Source organism: Mirounga angustirostris, unplaced genomic scaffold, assembly GCF_029215605.1.
Source record: "Mirounga angustirostris isolate CCGP_5_RB_7025 unplaced genomic scaffold, mMirAng1.0.hap1 SCAF_10, whole genome shotgun sequence".
Taxonomy (NCBI): Eukaryota; Metazoa; Chordata; class Mammalia; order Carnivora; family Phocidae; genus Mirounga; species Mirounga angustirostris.
In genome coordinates, this window is record NW_026991718.1 from 117,547,729 (window position 1) to 117,567,983 (window position 20,255).

The following is a 20,255-nucleotide window of genomic DNA, read 5'->3' on the forward strand; positions in this document are numbered from 1 at the left end:
TGTTCTCGATGAACCTCCTTACCACCCACCCTCTTTTGTCTGAGGGGTCTTTGGATGGTCAGCCCCATCCGTGGTCTCACGGACGCCCACCCAGCCCTGGTCCTGGCTCTAATGCCCGCTCTGGAAGGTGCTTGTCTCTCTTGGTGCACGGGCAGCTCAGGGGCTCGCTTCAGTGTGCGCTCCCTCCCTCACGTCTTGCCTGCAGCACCCAAGGGAACCAGTGGGTCTCCCAGAGCCAAAACTCAACCTCCTGCTGTTTTCCCCACTGAAATGGGTGTAAATTAGGAGGAAATGGATCCCTCTAGGTTTTTGGTCCGACCCAAATAAAAAGCTCATCCAACTGTTGTTTATGAGCCCCAAGCCCGGAGGAAGAGGCCATGATTTCTAATTACTGAACAACCAGCCTTTGATCAGACTTACTAAAGAGTCATTTCCAAGTTATGTAATTGGGCCCCCGGGAACTGGGAATCAGAAGACTCGTTTGATATATTTTTTTATTGTGTTAATGAGCAGTTGGATGGAGCTGCGGGCTAACAGATCATTCACAGGGAATAGACCCATTTACCCTTTGTGTGACAGAGACATGTTCCAAGATGGGACAATGCGCAGTCACCCAGCCGTTGGCAAAGTAGGCCATGGCTTTGTGTCCTCCCTCCTCTTTCCTTTGGTTCACTCATCCACTTACATCATCCATCCCTATGGTGGACAGGTGACAGACTTGGGCCTCGTCCATTACTAGCCATGTGGCCTTGGGCAGGTCCCTTCCCCCACTCAGGGTCCTCATCTATAAAATAAGGGTGATAATGACAATAGCCACTTCCCGAGCCTGCTGTCATGGTGATATTGGGTAATCCATGTAAAAGGACTTATTTAGCTGCACTGGGCATTTGATACTTATTGGCTGGACGTGCTTACTGAGCATCTCCTGCTTGTAGACTCAGCATGGGAGAAGTAGAGGCAACATAGACCCAGTTCCAGTCCCTGCTCTTAAGAGTGTTGCCTCAGGTGTGGTGGAAGGAGCCAGCCTCGACTCCAGTGTACTTGTTTTGGGCCCCCGGGCAAGTCCCGTGTCCTCACCTGTCAACTGTGGCTGCGAATCCCTCCTCGCAGGGCGACTAGGGACTCCAGGACTTCCTATCAGGCCCTCGGGGTTGCCCGGGCCATACTAGGTGCTGGTAAACGGCTGATGCGATTATCACCTGCCTTACTTTGGGCTCCTCAGAAGCAGCCCCGGGCACAAGGAGGTGAGTACAAGTAATTTATTTGGAGGAAGATCCCGGGAAGTTCTAGTGGAGGAGAGAAAATGGGATGGGTGGGGGAAAGCAGCCAAAAAGGGTATATGATCAAACCACGGGTGACCGCAGCTTAGTTCTCCTGGGGAAACTCTGGGAGCCAATGCAGAATGCTCCTCAGAGTGCACACCCAAGGGCCACGGAAGCTGGAGTATTTATATACCATCTCCCACCACTCACTCGTGGAAGGGAGCTTCTGGGGGACCTGAGTTCTCTGGTTCTCCTAGTCTTTGCAGAGAGGGCTCTAGCAACCATAGAAACCTCTCAGGCAAAGAAATACAAATGTCAGCAAGCAGAAATCAGGTTGGTGTACACGGCTGTGGGAAGATGGGTGGGGCCTGACATGGCCCGCACACGGTCCCACAATGGAATAGGAGCTCACCAGCTCAAAATCCTGAACGTGCTAGAAAACTGTTTGCCACAATGCCTGGAAAAGTTGTTTTCCTGCGCATATTTTTAAGAAACTTAGGCCAGTTTGCAAGCAAGCCTGCCTTCTGAACATTCTAGGACATTCCAGAACATCCCAGGGGATGGGTCCAAGAAAAGACTCAGGGGAGCCCAGGCAAGTCCTTGATGAGTATGGGGCAACCATTTTGCTATGAGACAGGGGAAGAGCACTTATTTGTAAAAGAACAAAATATTTGTTATTTATAAAGCAAGGAAAGGCCGTTCTTACCCAGTGAGACTAAACACATTCATTTAGTAACAGAGTGTCATCATATCTTGCTGGGCTAGGTCCAGGGCACCCACAGCTGGCTCATAACAGGTTCCAGCACCTTGAAGTCTGACTGTGGGTATGACTATCCTGGACAGCTCAGACCTGTAGAGAAGGGCTGGCTTTGGGACAAGACAGTCTGCTATTAATGATCAGAACTCTGAGCTGTCACAGAACCCTCGTGAGGCCACAGTCTCATTGCACCATGGACCTCAGCCTCCCACCAAACTACAGTGCCGCCCTGGAGACCCTCCTCTTGACGGCAAGCTGTAGCTCCCCCTTTGCTCTTCCCTGACTTCCCCACGCCCCCTCCTTACAGCTACACAGAATTTCACGCTTGTGTGTATACAAGACAACTTCCTCTTTCTTAAAGATGCATAAGGCTTCCTGGTGAGGAGATGCCACAGTGTATTTAACCAATCCCCTACCGATGGGCTCTTAACGTTGTTTCCAATACTCTGCTTTTATAAATAAGGAGTCCACCTCCTCCTTTTAACCAAAGTCTGGCATTTTCACCAAAAACTTACATGTGATTTCTGAGGCCTGACCATAGACGATTAGAAAGGCTTTCTCTGATAGGCCTCCCGGAGGAAGGCTGGCCTCCCTGCACCAGACCTGGTGAACAGCCAGTGCGTTGTATCTGGGAAGGCTTCCGCCCGTCATGCTCTTTGCATATTTGCATCCCTCGGTCTAAGTCTCTCCATGTGAGGCCCTCGGTAAAGGCTTCTTTAGGCGCCTCTGCCAAGGACCCTTCACAGGGAGAGAAGGGGGATGCCTTGCAGACACTTTTCCCCGACCATGACTCAGTACTCAGTACTCAGTACTTTCTACTCCCAGCCCTTCCCCCCATCACTCCCTGCTGGCCCAGGGTCCATAAAACTGCCAGGGGCTTCCTCAGCCGTGAGATGGTCCCCACGTCTACACTGATCCATCTGATCCACCAGCATGCCATTTCAAAGGGGGAAAGGGAATAGGGGGGTCTCGGTGCTTTCTCTGGCTTGATCCTTTGCTTACACTATCAGAGTGAATGACTGAAGGCCTCCCTCTTACTTTCATTTTGGCTTGTTGTTGCTGTAATCAGCATCTCCAACACCTGGCAGCTCAGCTCTGTCTCCAGCTCAGCCGAGCTCTTGACAATAAATAGTGCTTCAGTGAATAGCTTTATCCATACATCACTTCTATTCACACATCCACTCATGTATAGGTACAGATACATCTGGAAAATTAATATCCAGAAATGGAATGCAATAATTGAAGGAATCTCTTGCATAATTTAGCCCGTGGGTATGGGCTCATGGTCCCTCCTCTTACACACTCCCCCTTTCCCCCAAGCTGGGGCCTGAGTACCCATGAAATCAGGCAGTGGAGTGGGGGGGCTTCTGCAGTAAACAATTCAACCCTGCCCAAAATAGCGGTCTGATCTTTACCCTCAGCCCAAGAGCTAATCTCTAAGCCCTTGGGAAGTCTTGCTTGATTGGAGTGTCTTTGTCTACCTGGGGGCATTGGACCATGCCCGTCTAACAGTGTAATCTGTGCTAGGGGCTTTGGGTTACATGGCATCACCTGGGCCTCTGCAGGGGCTGCAGACTGCAGTCACCCACGTGGGTGCTCAGTAGTGCCGACAGATGAAGCCCCAGTAAAGACTGGAAGCCAAGGCTTGGGTGAGCCTCCTGGTCGGCAACACTCTATGTACATTGTTACGCACTGATGCGGGGGATGGGAGGGCATGGGGATGGAGTAAGGCTGTCCAAATATCCACAAGGAGAGGTTGACTGAAACTCTGTGTTTGGAACTTTCCTGGGCTCTGCCCTATGGACCTCTTCCCTTGGCTGATTTTAATTGGTATCTTTTACTTTTAACAAGCTGTCACTATGAGATGAATAGGTTTCGGTGTGTCCTAGGCGTCCTTCCGCGAATTACGGAATGTATGGGTGGTCTTGGGGGCCTTCAAACGTGTAGTGGGTGTCAGAAGACAGAGATCTCCACAAGATCACTGCCAGCTGACTCATCTTCAGCTCTGCTCCTGTTGGCACTGCAAACTTCAGAATCCACTCTGGTCAGTATAGGCAGGAAGGGGGTTTCAGCCTCCAGGGCCTGGAAGACCATGGCTGGTTGCAATGACCTTTATGCATATGTTTCCAGACCAGACCTATCCTGAGACCCCGACCTATCCCTAACTGCAGGCCTGACATGCCCCTCGGGCTGACTGGATTTGGGGGGTACACGGGGCCTGTGTGACAAAGGTATTTGTAAAGGCATCCTGAGGATTTCCCCCAGAGTCTGGTGCATAAATCTCCCCCCCAGCACATCCACCTGGGTCTGCTTCTCAGAGCCCGCACAGCGATGCTGGTAATAAAACACAGCAGAACAGAAAACTGCTTTATGGGCCAGGAGGAAACGATTTCCCACCCGGGACCACTAAAGAATCCAGGGCTCACATCTCTACCTCCCTTAGAGAAGGCTTTCCTCCCAGCTCAAGTGATCTCCTGGGGCCCTTAGTGCAGACCTATCAGCAAAAATCCCAGGGACAGGAAGGCTGTTTTTAAAAGGATGATCTTGCTGGGGCGCCTGGGTGGCTCAGTCGGTTGAGCGTCCCACTCTTGGTTTCGGCTCAGGTCACAACCTCAGGGTCGTGAGATCCAGCCCTGCGGCAGGCTCCTGCGCTCATAACGGAGACTGCTTGAGATTCTTTCCCTCTCCCTCTCCCTCTACTCCCCCCTGCTCCCCCTGCTCAAGTGTGTGCTCTCAATCTCTCTCAGATAAATAAATAAAATCTTTAAAAAGATGCTCTTGCCATTCCATCCCACCTTGGGGTGTTGGGGTGCAGGGGTAGGCCCAGAGCCATTACTTGAGTCCCCCAGACCCAAACAAGCCCAGCTTTCTTCCAGCCCCACCCCTCCACTGCTAGCTAGCCTTCTAAGACCTGCCATTCAATCAAGAGCGGTCCTCTAAGAACTACCCCTGCCCCTGCGTAGAATCATTTTAAGTTAATATAAGATGGTTAAAATGAAAAGTGCAGATAAAAATCTGTGTTGGCAAGAACGTGGAATAACTGGAACACGTGTCCACTGCTGGTGGGAGTGTAAGTTGGTACAACCATTGGAAAGACGTCCCAGAGTGGAATGTGCACGTGCCCAGGACCCCACAATTCCAGTACTCCGTAGATACCCAATGGAAATGCCTGCACACGGTCAACAAAAAACACATACCTACCGGGATGTTGATAAAGCACCCTTCCTAATAACCCCTAACTGAAACTAATCCAAGTGCCCATCAATTGTAGGTGGATAAATTGTGGAATATTTACACGATGGAATAGTATACAGCAATGGATACAAATGAACTTCAACTACAGGGCAATAATGTAGATGAATCCTGCCAAGAGAGAGCTTAGCTAAAGAAACCTGATATAAAAGGGTCCATGCTGTGTGATTGCACCGACACAGAGTTCAAAAACAAAATTAATTCATATGGACGTAAAAGTCAGGAGAGTATCCATGGTGCCAGGGAGGGGATGAGTAACTAGAAAAGGACGCGAGGGTCTCCCGGGGTCTGGAAAATGTTCTGCTTCCTGATCCCTGTGCTTACTGGCTGGGTGGGTTCACTTTGTGAGCAACACAAACAAGTGTATATCCCCAAGTGTAGTTGTGCATATATGTTTTACTTCCAAGAAATATATGTAAGATGATTCTAACTGTATTTACAAGACTTCTTACAGTGCCTTTGATGACTTAGGCTCCTAATACACAAAATCCTGTTTCTCCAGGTTTATTCATGTAACACACTGAGATGGACACCTTGTATAGGGTGCTTTTTATGGCATTATTTGTGATACAAAACAAGAACAAAACAAAAAAAGCAACTCATATGACTTTTGATTAGGGCTGGTAGATCAATTATGGTGCATCCATGCAAAAGAAAGCATTAAGAAGAATGACGCCATGTGCACACACATGAAAAGATATCAAGACATTAGTAAGTGGAAGGAGTGATCTAGCTATGGAACAGTAAGTACAGTATTATCACCTTTTATTTAAAATGATAGGGACACATACACACATGCTTAGATGTATACAGGAAATTTCTTGGAGTTTACCCAAAATGTTGGAAGCAGAGGTTACCTCTGGAGAGTGGGAAGAAAGGGTTTATAAAGTTGTGAGGTCTTGATTTCCCTTCTTGTGCCATTTTGTATTGTTTGGACTTTTTACACAAGTAATTATTATTTTGTCAAAATATAAATTTAAACACGTCAATCAAAGTAACTGAGCGCATGCTTTAAAAACCAAATGTTTGAAAGGGCCTCTATAAGAAACAATGGTCACAGGGGAACAATTTTTTTTTAATTTTTTATTGTTATGTTAATCACCATACATTACATCATTAGTTTTAGATGTAGTGTTCCATGATCATTGTTTGTGCATAACACCCAGTGCTCCATGCAGAACGTGCCCTCCCTAATACCCATCACCAGGCTAACCCATCCTCCCACCCCCCTCCCCTCTAGAACCCTCAGTTTGTTTTTCACAGTCCATCGTCTCTCATGGTTCATCTCCCCCTCCGATTTCCCCCCCTTCATTCTTCCCCTCCTGCTATCTTCTTCTTCTTCTTTTTTTTTTTCTTAACATATATTGCATTATTTGTTTCAGAGGTACAGATCTGAGATTCAACAGTCTTGCACAATTCACAGCACTTACCAGAGCACATACCCTCCCCAGTGTCCATCACCCAGTCACCCCATCCCTCCCACCCCACCCCCCACTCCAGCAACCCTCAGTTTATTTCCTGAGATTAAGAATTCCTCATATCAGTGAGGTCATATGATACATGTCTTTCTCTGTTTGACTTATTTCGCTCAGCATAATACCCTCCAGTTCCATCCACGTCATTGCAAATGGCAAGATCTCATTCCTTTTGATGGCTGCATAATATTCCATTGTATATATATACCACATCTTTTTTATCCATTCATCTGTCGATGGACATCTTGGCTCTTTCCACAGGTTGGCTATTGTGGACATTGCTGCTATAAACATCGGGGTGCACGTACCCCTTCGGATCCCTACGTTTGTATCTTTGGGGTAAATACCCAGTAGTGCAATTACTGGATCGTACGGTAGCTCTATTTTCAACTTTTTGAGGAACCTCCATACTGTTTTCCAGAGTGGCTGCACCAGCTTGCATTCCCACTAACAGTGTAGGAGGGTTCCTCTTTCTCCGCAACAGGGGAACAACTTTTAATTCCTTAAATGTTTGGTCTTAGTTCTGGATACCTCCAAATATCATGTAATGTTTCTATTCCCCCCCCCCCGCTTTTTTTTTTTACTTAGCAATTTTAAACAAAATTACCGACTTCATGAAGGTTAAGCTCATGAACCTGTCCCACTTTCCTTCCCTCTCTCAAAATAGTTACATAACTTAATATTTCTGGTTACGCTATTGGTAAGTGTATAATTTTAGATACTATATTCACAACTTTTTTTTTTTTTGCTCCATCAACTAGTTTTGGTGGTGTCTCTTGACTTCTCTTTACTCACTGTGTGACCTTGAACTTCCTTGAGTTCAAGATCCCCCCCCCCCCGAAAAAGAGGCAGGTATGGGAGAATCTGACCAGATAGCTATTCACAAAACATTTCTCTTTCTTCCTGGACACACAGCTATGTCTCCCAGCTTCCCTTTTAAGTAGTGTGACCATTTGGCAAATGGATTGGGTGGCAGAAGTAATGCTTACCACTCTGGGCAGAGCCCATAATGCACCACATATATGATTCTCTCTGTCTCTCTCTCTCTCTCCCCCACATCCCCCATAGCTGAAGCTGAATATTGACACCCAAGATGACTTGAGAAAAATGTGTTGAAGATGGCAGAGCCTCCAGCAGCCTGGGTCTTTTGAACGATTGTATGGAGCAGAGGAGCTCCTTCCATACCCAACCATCACTTGGACTTTAGAATAGCAGAAATGAACTTCTGCCATGTTTAGCAACTGAGATTTGGGGATTTATCTATTACAGAAGCTAGAGTTGGTTTAAATTGCCACAGAAGGTAACAATAGCAACCCATGAAACTGTTGAAAGACTTAAATGAGTTAAGTACAAAGTACGTAAACTGCTGAGTCTGCAGTCAGGGTTCAATAAATAGGAGCCATTATTATTGCTAACACGCTCCTTAGGCGTCAGGTTGTCTCCTGATCCCCCATCCAGAGTCTTCTGTGATTGTCCTGCTCATTCTTTAATATAGTGATGTTTATTTTAATTGAGTTTCTAAAATTTGTTTTATTGTGGTAAAAAAACACATGACATGAAATCTACCTTCCTAACAAATCTTTAAGTGCATAGTACAGTATTGTTAACGATATGTACATTGTTGTACAGTGGATTTCTACAACTGTTTCATCTTGCATGACTGAAAAGAGCTACAATTCCTCATTTTCCCCTCCCCACCGGCCCTTGGAAACCGTGATTCCACTTTCTGCTTCTATGAGTTTGACTACTTTAGATACCACCGAATAAGTGGAATTATGCAGTATTTGTCCTTCTATGACTATCTTAGTTCACCTAGTATAATGTCCTCAGAGTTGATCCATGTTGTAGCATCTGGCAGGATTTCCTTCTTTTTTAGGGTGAATAATAGTCCATTGTATGTATACACCACATTTTCTTTATCTATTCATCCATCGTTGGACACTTAGTTTGTTTCCACCCTTGGTTATTGTGAATAATGTTGCAATGAACATGGGAGTGTAACATCTTTTCCAGGTACTGTTTTCTTTTCTTTTCTTTTCTTTTTTTTTTTTGGTAAAGATTTTATTTGTGGGCGCCTGGGTGGCTCAGACAGTTAAGCGTCTGCCTTCGGCTCAGGTCATGATCTCAGGGTCCTGGGATCGAGTCCCGCATCGGGCTCCCTGCTTCTCAGGAGCCTGCTTCTCCCTCTGCCTCTCTGCCTCTCTCTCTCTCTCATGAATAAATAAATAAAATCTTTTTTTAAAAAAAGATCTTATTTGTTTATTTGACAGAGAGAGACACAGCGAGAGAGGGAACACAAGCAGGGGGAGTGGGAGAAGGAGAAGCAGGCTTCTCGCGGAGCAGGGAGCCCGATGTGGGGCTCGATCCCAGGACTCTGGCATCATGACCTGAGCCCAAGGCAGGCGCTTAACGACTGAGCCACCCAGACGCCCCCCAGGTACTGTTTTCAATTCTTTTGGATAAATACCCAGAGAGGAGATTACTTGATCATATGGGAGTTCTATTTTTAATTTTTTTTTGAGAAAACTCCATGTTTTCCATAGTGGCTGCACCATTCAACATACCCACCAACAGTGCACCAGGATTCCAAGTTTTCTATACCCTCACCAACATTTGTTATTTTTCTGGTTTGTTGGTGTGGTTTGTTTGTTTTTTTTATAATAGCCATCCTAACTAGTGTAAGGTTATATCTCATGTGGTTCCCATTTACATTTCTCTGATGATTAATAATGTTGAGCATCTTTTCATACACTAGTTGGCCATTTGTATGTCTTCTTTGGAGAAATGCCTATTCAAATTTTGCCCATTTTTAGTAGGGTTATTTGTTTTGTTTTGCTTTGTTTTGCTATTGAGTTGTAGGATTTCCTTACATATTTTGGATATTATTTTGGACTTTGGATATTAACTTGGATTTTATTTTGGATATTAACTCCTTATCAGATATATAGTTTGCAAGTATTTTCTCTCATTCTATGTATTGGCTTTCACTCTGTTGACTGTTTTCTTTGCTGTGCAAAAGTTTTTTTAGTTTAATGTAGTCATATTTGTCTATTTTTTTTTTTTTGGTTCCCTCTGCTTTTGCTGTCATATCCAAGAAATTGCTGCCAAGACTAATGTTACAAAGCTCTTACTCTATGTTTTTTTCTAGGAGTTTTATAGTTCCAGATCTTACATCTGGGTCCTTAATCCATTTTGAATTTATTTTTTGTGTATAGTGTAAGAAGAGTCCAATTTTATTCTTTTGTATTTGGATACCCAGTTTTTTCAGTACCGTTTGTTAAAGACTATAATTTCCCCATTATGTAGTTGTGACACCCTTCTTGAAGATTATTTGACCGTATATGCATGAGTTTATTTCTGAGCTCTCTATCCTCTTCCATTGGTGTAGATGTCTGTCTTTATGTCAGTACCATATTATTTTCATCACCACAGCTTTGTAATATGTTTTGAATTAAGAAAGTGTAAAGTATTTAGAATTCAGCTTTCTTCTTCTTTCCCAAGATTGTTTTTGGCTGTTTGGGATCCTTGTGGTTCCATATGCGTTATAGGGTTGTTGTTGTTTTTTTTCTATTTCTGCAAAAAAAAAAAATGCCATTAGGATTTTGATAGGGATTGCATTGAATCTATAGATCGCCTTGGGTAGTATGGACTTTTTAACAATATTAAGTCTTTCCATCCATGAACATGGGATGTCTTTCCATTTATCTGTGCCCTCTTTAATTTCTTTCTGCAATGTTTTATAGTTTTCATTGTACAAGGTCTTCTACCTCCTTGGTTAAGTTTATTCCTAAGTAGTTTATTCCTTTTGAAGCTATTGTAAATGGGATTGTTTTCTTAATTTCTTTCTTGGAGTGTTCATTTTTAATATAGAAATGTGATGGAATTTTGTATTCTGCAACTTTGCTTATTTTGTTTATTAGTTCTAACAGCTTTTTGTGGAATTTTTGTATTTTTTTTTCGTATAAGATCATGTCATCTTTGAACAGAGGTCATTTTATTTCTTCCTTTCTGACTTGGATGTCTTCAATTTGTTTTTTCCTTGCCTAATTGCTCTAGGTAGGACTTTAAATACTATGTTGAATAGAAGTGGTGATAGTGGGCAACTTTGCCTTGTCCTTAATCTTAGAGGAAAAGATTTCAGTCTTTCACTATTGAGTATGATGTTAGCTGTGGGATTTTAATATATGGGCTTTATTATGTTGAGATAGTTTCCTTCTTTTCCTCATTTGTTGTTTTTTTTTTTTTTTTATCACGAAAGAGTGTTGAACTTGGTGCTTTTTCTGTATCTATTGAGATGATCATGTGATTTTTAGCCTTCATTCTGTTAATGTGCTGTATGATTTGTATGTGTTGAAGTTTCCTTGCATCCCATGGATAAGTCTCACTTGGTTATGGGGTGTGATCATTTTAACGTGAGATTGAATTTTATTTGCTAGTATTTTGTTGAGGATTTTTGCATCTACAATCATCAGAGATGTTTTCTTTTCTTGTACTGTTTTTATCTGGCTTTGGCGTCAGAGTAACACTGGCCTCATAAAATGCATTTGGAAGTGTTCCCTCTTCTTCAATATTTTGGAAGAGTTTGAGAAGGATCAGCATTAATTCTTCTTTAGGTGTTTGGTAGAATGGTAGAATTCCCAGTGAAGCCATCTGGTACTGGGCTCTTCTTTGTTGGGAGATCTTTGATTACTGGTTTAATCTCCTTACTAATTATAGGTCTGCTCAGACTTTCTCTTTCTTCATAATTCAACCTTGGTTGGTTGTATGTTTCTAGGAATATATCCGTTTCTTCTAGCTTACCCAATTTATTGGCATATAATTGCTTATGGTATTCTCTTACCATCCTTTTTATTTCTGTGTTATCAGTTGTAATGCCTCCTCTTTGATTTCTGATTTTGAGTCTTCTCTTTTTTTCTTAGTCTAACTAAAGGCTTATCAATTTTGTTGATCTCTGTTAAAAAAACATCTCTAAGTTTCATTGGTTTTCCCTGCTCAGTTAACCCTTCCTTTCCCCCAGCAAGAAAATATGTAGCTATCTGGATCACAAATAAACAAATAATATCTCCTGGTTCAGAATTCTAAAAGCTTGTTATCAGCTCTACAGTTCATTTAACAACAGATCTTGTGGTATTGTAGATTACTATTTAAATATTTTGTTTTCCTACTTCTCCTGAGTTTTATGTCTAACCTTCCTAAGTAAATTATAATTTCCTTGAAGGCAGGAAATAGATATTATATGTCTTTGTGTCACACATGGCTTATTGCAATACTGAGTTGAGCACTTAATAAGTACCTGGTGATTTGAGTTGAAATCTCTCAACACTTAACCTAATACTCCAATCTTTTCCCCAGTTACGGGCTGCCCTAGGCCCTTATCATATAGCTCCTCCAATTTATAGTCAGTTGTTAATCATCTCCATATCTTTGCCTCTGCTTGTGCCACACTTTCACTTTCATGTCACTCCTGTTCAAATCACAGAGTTGCCCAAAGGATGTCTCACTCCATTCTCAATCTTTCTGATGGTTCTCCAGAGGTACTCAGGAGGGAGATGAGTCATGAAATGTTAAGTCAGGAGGATGGAAACCCAGGGCAGCAAAAAACAGGAGAGGACCCAGAGGGCCTGCATTTTGGAGGTTGATCAAGGACTCCAAGGATGGGCGATCTGGTAGACTGAAGTGACCTTTGCCATAGTTAATATTTTGGTGAATTTCCTTGACAACTTTCCATTTTAGGAAACGCTACTCATGGTTAAGGTCATGTAGAGGGAGTATAGAGTGGGGTGGTTCCAACAGGAAAAGTCCCTTTTAGCACTAACATTCCATGATTTGAAGTAACTTACTGCTATGAGCTGAATTGTGTCCTCCAAAAAAAGATATGCTGAAGTTTTGGCCCCAGTACCTCAAAATGTGACCTTATGACCTTACTTGGAAATAGGGTCTTGATAGAGGTAATCAAATTAAAATAGGGTCATTTGGATGGGCCCTAATCCAACATGACTGGTGTCCTTATAAAAAGGGGAAATTTGGACACAGACACAGACACAGAAAGAAGCAAGATGATGTGAAGACATCCATCTGATGACAGCTGCAGAGCTTGGACTGATGCAGTTGCAAGTGAAAGAATTCTTGAGGCTACCAGAAGCTAGGAAGAGGTAAGGAGGGTTCTCCCCAAAGCCTCAGAGGGAGCGGCCCTATGGATACCTTGATTTCAGACTTCTGGCCTCCACCACTGAAAGGCAGTAAATATCTGTTGCCTGAGCCACCCAATTTGTGGTCCTTTTTACAGCAGCCCTCAAAAACTAATATACTTACCTTCTCCATGCTTCCTTTCTTTCCCTTATCCATAAAATGGGCACCTAATGTCAACCTCCCAAGGGTGGGAGGGTATCAGCTGAGATAAAAATACCGATGGGCTTTAAATTAGTCATACTAAAGTCATCTCACTGAAATAACCACAGGTGTTCCAAGTATCTTTTTGAGAGGAAAATCTTCCAAAGTGTTCCCTGGAAGCTGGGCTCCCAGGTGGCAATGTTCTTCTCAGGGCAATGTCCCAGACAGCTCAGCTCCCCCAAGATCACCCCTGCCTGCCTGGGTGGGTCTCAGATGTGCTGAGGCAGAGAATCAAATGGTGGTGGCTGTTTAGTGTTCAATTATTTGGAAAAATTCTTTTTGTTTCCATTAGAACATTCAATTTCTCCAATCTACATGCCAATGGGGGGAAGAGAAAAATTTACTCATTCCACGAATATTTATTAAGCCTGCACTATATGCCAGGTGTTGTTATGGTACTTGGCCTATATTAGTAAACAAAGCAGGACCCCCAAATCCCCACCTCCGTAAAGCTTATATTCTAGTGGGGAGAGAGAGGCAATAAACAAAAACATAATATGTTAATTATACGGTTAATTAAGAGACAATAACAGTTATGGGAGGAAACAGAACAGGGTTATAATCCAATCTTTATTTTGTTGCTCAAATAGTCCCTGCTTTAAGCCTTTAGGAATAATTCAGGCTGGCTTCTGTGTCTTTTCACTATGGCCCCAGCATTTTCCGCCCACTTCCTTTCTCTCTAGCACCATAATATGTTCCAGGCTCATGTTTTACTTTCTCTAGCCAAGCTCTGGAATTAACCATTTCTCCAAGGAACTTTTTGTTTGTTTGTTTCCAAAATGTGAATTTCTTTCTTTCCTTTTTTTTTTTTTTTTTGGATCCACTTATTAATTTGAGAGAGAAGAGTGAGAGCACGGGCCCAAGTGCATGGGGGAGGGGCACAGGGAGAGGAAGAGAAAATCCCAAGCAGACACCCCACTGAGCCCCCAATGTGAGGGGCTCAATCCCATGACCCTGGAATCAAGAGTTGGTTGTTCAAATGACTGAACCACCCAGGCACCCCTCTTTAATTTATTTTAATAGGAAAATGGTATATAGAGGCCACAATCTGGGCACTAGAGATCTTGATGTGCTAGTTGCCACTGGGGCGTTACTGCCTTCTGAGAGCTCAGAACTGGGATATACACGTGGATGGACAAACACATTCATACATGTGTCTGTATTTATTTCTGTTTATCCATCCGTAAATATATTAAAATCCATGGATTCATCCTTATATTTTTAATTCCAGTCCAACACCACACAGGATTCATTCTAGCTCTTTCCTTATTACTAATTTCTTTTTCTGACCGTGAGAAACCTGTCTCTCATTGTCCACAAAGTATTTACTTTTTTGTTCAATACTAGCAAACATATATTTACTAAATAGAGTATCCAGTCAAAATACTGTTTTCCAAAGTTACTTAGGTTGGTTCTTTTACTCCCCATATGCTTCAGTGGGGTTATCTTATTCACTTGTAACCCAGGTTGGTTTCTTATTCTTTGTATGCCATTTTGGCTTTCTCCCACATATCCTGGTTGGTTTGGGTTATTTATTTGTTTATTGGGTATACGAAATACTACTTTGGTTTTGTGAGTCAGGGCTATACCAAAGGGTGTACTCACTAGCCCTTGGTATTGTCAGTATTTTTAATTTTAGTCATCCTAAGAGGTATGTAATGGTATCTCATTGTGGCTTTAATTTACATTTTCCTAACAGCTAATGATGTTAACATCTTTTCACGTGCTTATTTGCCATCTTTACATCTTCTTTGGTGAAATGTGTGTTCAAGTCTTTTACATATTTTCTAATTTGATTGTTATTTTAATGTTGAGTCTAGAGAGTTCTTTCTATATTCTGAATACAAGTGTTTTACGGGGTATGTGATGTGTACATATTTTCTTCCAGATTGTGGCTTGTCTTTTCACTCTCTTAACAGGGTCTTTCACACATCAAATGTTTTAATTTTGATGAAGTCCCATTTATCAATTATTTTTCTTTTATGGCTTGTGCTTTGGTCTAATGTCAAAGAACTCAAGTTCACCAAGCCCTAGGTCATGAAGATTTTCTCCTGTATTTTTTTCTAAAGGTTTTAGAGTTTTGAATTTTATGCTTAGATTTATGATTCATTCATTCAAGTTAATTTTAGCATACCCTGTACAGTTTAGGACCAACTTCATTATTTTTGCCCTTGAAAGTCCAGCCGTGCCAACACTATTTGTTGAAAGGACTACCTTTTCTCCACTGAATTGCCTTTGCTCCTTTGTCAAGAATCAGTTGGTCATAGTTCTGTGGGACTATTTCTGGACCCTATTCTGTTCCCTTGATTTATGTGTCTATCCCTATACAAACACCACTTTCTTGATTACTGTAGCTACATAACAAGTAGTAAAATCAGGTTGTGTGATTCCTCTAACTTCATTCTTCATTTTCAAGTGTTTTAACTATTCTGATTCCTTTGCCTCTGCGTACATTTTGGAATCAGCTGGTCTGCACCTACAAAAACTCCTACTGGAAATTTGATAGAAATTAAGCTAAACTTATGAAAAAATCTGGGAAGAAATATCATTTTGGTTATGTTGAATCATTCAATCCATGAGCACAGTCTGTCTCTCCATTTATTGAGGTCTTTTACTTCATAACACTTCATAGTTTCCATCATACAGGTTTTGTACATGTTTTGTTAGATTTGTACCTAAATATTGCAATTTTTAGAGCTATTATCGATGGTATCGTGTTTTTATTTCAGTTTCCAATTGTTCATCAGCAATACTTAGAAATATGATTGAGGGCACCTGGGTGGCTCAGTTGGTTGGGCAGCTGCCTTCGGCTCAGGTCATGATCCTGGAGTCCCAGGATCGAGTCTCGAATCAGGCTCCCTGCTCAGCGGGGAGTCTACTTCTCCCTCTTACCCTCCCCACTCTCATGCTCTCTCTATCTCATTCTCTCTCTCAAATAAATAAATAAAATCTTTAAAAAAAAAGAAATATGATTGAAATGACTGATTTCTGTGTGTCAACCTCCCACCATCTGGCAACTGATTGTTATTCTTTAATTATATTACTGGATTTTACTTCTTAATCTTTCATAGAGATGTTCTGCTTCAATATTCAAAGATGAAATTAGTCTGTGAAGTTCTTTTTGTTGCTTTGTCCTAGCTCAGGCTGCTATAACAAAATAGCATAACCTGGGTGGCTTACAGAACAGAAATTTATGTCTCACAGTTCCAGAGGCTGAGAAGTCCCAAATCAAGGTGCTAACCAATTCAGTTCCTACTTAGGGTCCAAATCTCAGCTTACAGATGGCCATTTCCTTGTCTTAATATGGCCGAGAGAAAGGGAGATCTCTCTTGTGTAAGCGGGCTCCACCCTCAGCACCTCATCCACACCTAACCACCCCCAAAGCCCCAACCTCCCAATACCATCACACTGGGAGTTAGGGCTTCAACATATGACTTTGGGGAGAGGACACAATTCAATCCACAGCAATATTGGTACCCTTCATAAGAATAACTGGGCAGTGTACCTTATTTCTTTATGCTCTGGAAGAGTTTGGTGAGCTTTGGAATGACCTGTTACTTGTAGATTTGGGACAAACCATGAAGTTCACTTGAACAACTTCTTCAGCTACTTCCAACTTAGTGGTTTTATTTCTTCTTAAGTCAGTTTTGGTAATTTGTGTTTTTTAACTTATTTTGGGTTGAAATCATCCTAATTTTCAAGGGGATTAACATCGCATTGCGTTAAACGCAACAGTTAAAGAGAATAAAGTAGAGCTATATATGCTGACATGGAAAAACCTATTAGACATAATGGGGGAGGGACACAAGTCTCAGGAAAATAAAAAAACCATTTTTTAAAATAAACTTTCCTTTTGGAGTTAGAGTCTCATTTTTATATATAGAATGGATGTAAAATGGTCTGAGCAGATACCCACTGGTTGTAGCAGTTTTATATTACCCTTAGACCCAAACAAGAGATGCCTCTGCCTTGGGCTTGCACTTTCGAGGGGCCTGCTCAAGCCCCCTCCAGATGCACCACACCCCCAGGGGACATACCCTTCTAGAGCCTGAGCCTTCCTCCTAGACCAGGCTCCCTATTCCTGGGAGCCTGGAATTCCTTCCAGGGTGTGTGGGAGCCTCATCCAGGTACCTCCTCCTGAGGATGATGTGACCCCTGCAAGGTCCAACCAGGGCGCACTCTTTGAGGTGGGGGAGGAGCTTGGATGTGCAGGTTGGAGTCCCCATGCACACAGGTGTGCACAAGGCCCTCGTGGTGCAGACCGAGTCAGGTGTGGGTAGAGAAGGGTGCTCCTACCTCCACATTCTGGCAAGGAACTCTGGAGAGTTCAGGAATTCTAAATCTGAACCTGGTTTTCCAGGTCAACATGCAGGTCTATTTGCCTAGAGGTAGGAAGATAGAACATTTTTATTTAAGTGTTTGTTAGCTGGATTTACAGAAAATATGTAGACATTCGGTATGTGAGCCTCAGTTTGACCTTTGTCCTGGGCCCCCCAAATGTCATGGGAGGACCTAGTCAGTCGGGACACTTCCAGGGAAAGAGGTAGGACTTGAGGCGAAGAAGGTGAAAGAGGGTGTTACAGGCTGAATTGTGTCCCCACTCAGATTCCCATGAAAGTCTTAACCACCGGTACCTCAGAATGGGACTGTGTTGGGACATAGGGCCTTTAATGAAGTGATCAAGTTAAAACGAGGCTCCAGTCTCCAGAACCATAAGAAAATACATTTCTGTTGCTTAAGCTCCCCCAGTCCATAGTATTTCGTTAGGCAGCCCCAGCAAACTAATTTAGAGGGCTTTAACTTTTTAGTATATTTTTTTCTTGTTATTTGACTCTTGTTTCTAAAGCACATGTATCCGCGCATTATTTATGTAATTTAAAAATACATATTAAAATGTTCTCCTATCATGCTTATCTGTCATTTCCCATTCCTAATTGTGCCTTCTCTGTCCGTGTCTTGCCCTGTGATGAGGCAGGCTAGCGGCTCGTCTGTTTTCCTGTGTGGGGTTCTTTCCCACAATGAATCAGCTCCTCCATTTATCAATTCTCCCTTTGTTGTGTTTTCTGATTCATTAATTTCTGCTTGTCTTCATTCTGTCCTTCATCCCCCGGATTGATTTTGCTGCTCATTTTATATCTTCCTGGATTGAATGCTTGATTCTGTTTTCCTTGTTCTTCTTTTTCTTTTTCAGAAATATAAACGTTTCAGACTACATTTTCTATTCGGTATGGTTTTAGCTTTATCTCATTGCTTTTAACACATAGTGTTTTCATTCCCTCCCCCCTAATCTGGTTTAACTTGCAATTCTGACTTCCTTTTGTTCTCGAATGGAGTTTTAAATTTTGAGGAGGGTGTTTTAAATTTTCCACGTGGTTGGGGTTTTGGTCCCATTTCTCCTCTTGTTTTAATTTCTCGTTTTATTACTTGGTGGCCAAAGAGGTCTCTATGATTTCTGTCTTGGGGAAATATATTTGTATTTCCTTTATAGCCATGGTCAATTTTTATAAAAGCTTTTATAAACATTTTTTAATAAAATCTCTCCTGGGTGTTTGAATGGAAGGTGTATTCTCTGTCTGCATGACTGATGTCAGCCTGATGAGTTCTTTGACTCAGATTCTCTGCATCCCTCTGGGACCTGTGACTCATGGTAAAGACTTGGGCCACCTTTATCCGGTGAGATTTAATTTATTTATCTCTGTTCAGCTGACATTGGGCGAGGGTGGTGTCGGAGTGTCGTTCCTACCTGTCCTCTCTTCATCTTGCCCTCAGGTTGTCGGTCTGGGTGAGGAGGCCAGAGAACAGAAGGGTGGTAAGGTTACTGGGTCCTCCCTCCAGCTCGGATCCCCACCTCCCTGGGGCTTGAAGACAGGCTCGAGGTGTGACCTTCCCTAACTCAGTCCACCTCTGCTCTGAATCCTCATCTTTCCAAGGAAAGACGTTGGCCAGACCTTTCCAGATCCTCTTGCTTACTTTTGGGAAACCGGACCTACTTAATATCTGGGAGACAGGCGGGGACTCTCAAGGTCTCCCTTAAATGTGTTGCAGATATCCCTGTATCTGGAAGACACTCTTTCCAATTTGCTCAAATCTGCTAAATTCCTGATCGATGGCATGTTCTCCTGTGACTCACTCCAGCATTTGTCTCTGCTTCTGCTGTGGCTGCTGATAGAGAGGGTCACCACGGGCTTTCCCTCCACCCTCGGCCTCCTCACACCCGTCTGAGCCGATCGCTTCTGTCTGTTGACACATTCTATGAAAGCCAGTAGCTGGATCCTCACGAAATCGAGACACTAAGTGTTGAAGTGTCTGACTCAGAATAAAAGCTATTAACTTTGTGGATCCCTGGGGACACCTCAAAGGTCATTCTGAAACTGGAAGCCAGTGGGAAGCTCGTGTGCTTGCTTGATGAGGACAGACGAGGCATGTTAAGATGCCGTTGAGAGAGAACCCAGCAGCTTCAAATCATGTCTCATGGCTAAGGAGATGCTCTGCATGGTGTCTCGCGCAGACAACTCGACTTGGTCTTTAGGCAAGCAGCAACTAGGCTTCAGAGGTTTGATAATATTCCTTTTAGTTTCCTGGGCAACATCGGGGAGTCTGTTGAGTGGTATATCAACATAGTATTCTCAAACTCTCTTTGCTTTTCCCTTAACATCTTACCTTTCTCTTTCTCCTTTCCATTTTGTTCTTTTTATTCCGCCTCCTGACCCTGAAACAAATCTGTAAGTACCAGTATTTCTGATGTCCAGGAATCATTTGTAGGACTCTTTCCCCTTTCCTTTGAATAAGACCTTACTAGCTCTTTCTTTAGCCATAATTCTTAACCTCCTCACAGTCTTTTCAGAAACAGAGAGATCTTCTATCTACCTTAACTGGCAATTGTTATATAAGACATTTTTAATGTGTATTGATCAGGTTTCACCAGGTTGTGCTGCAAAACAAAAAAAACCCCCCAAGATCTGAGTAGCTTATCACCACAATGGCTCGTTTCTCATTCACATCACCCATCAGCTGCAGTTCTGCTCCAAGTCCTCTTCATTCTGGATCCAGTTTACAGGAACAAAGAGAAAATCAAAGTATAAAAGGGACAAGCCAGACAGACCTAATCCCTTTTAAAGG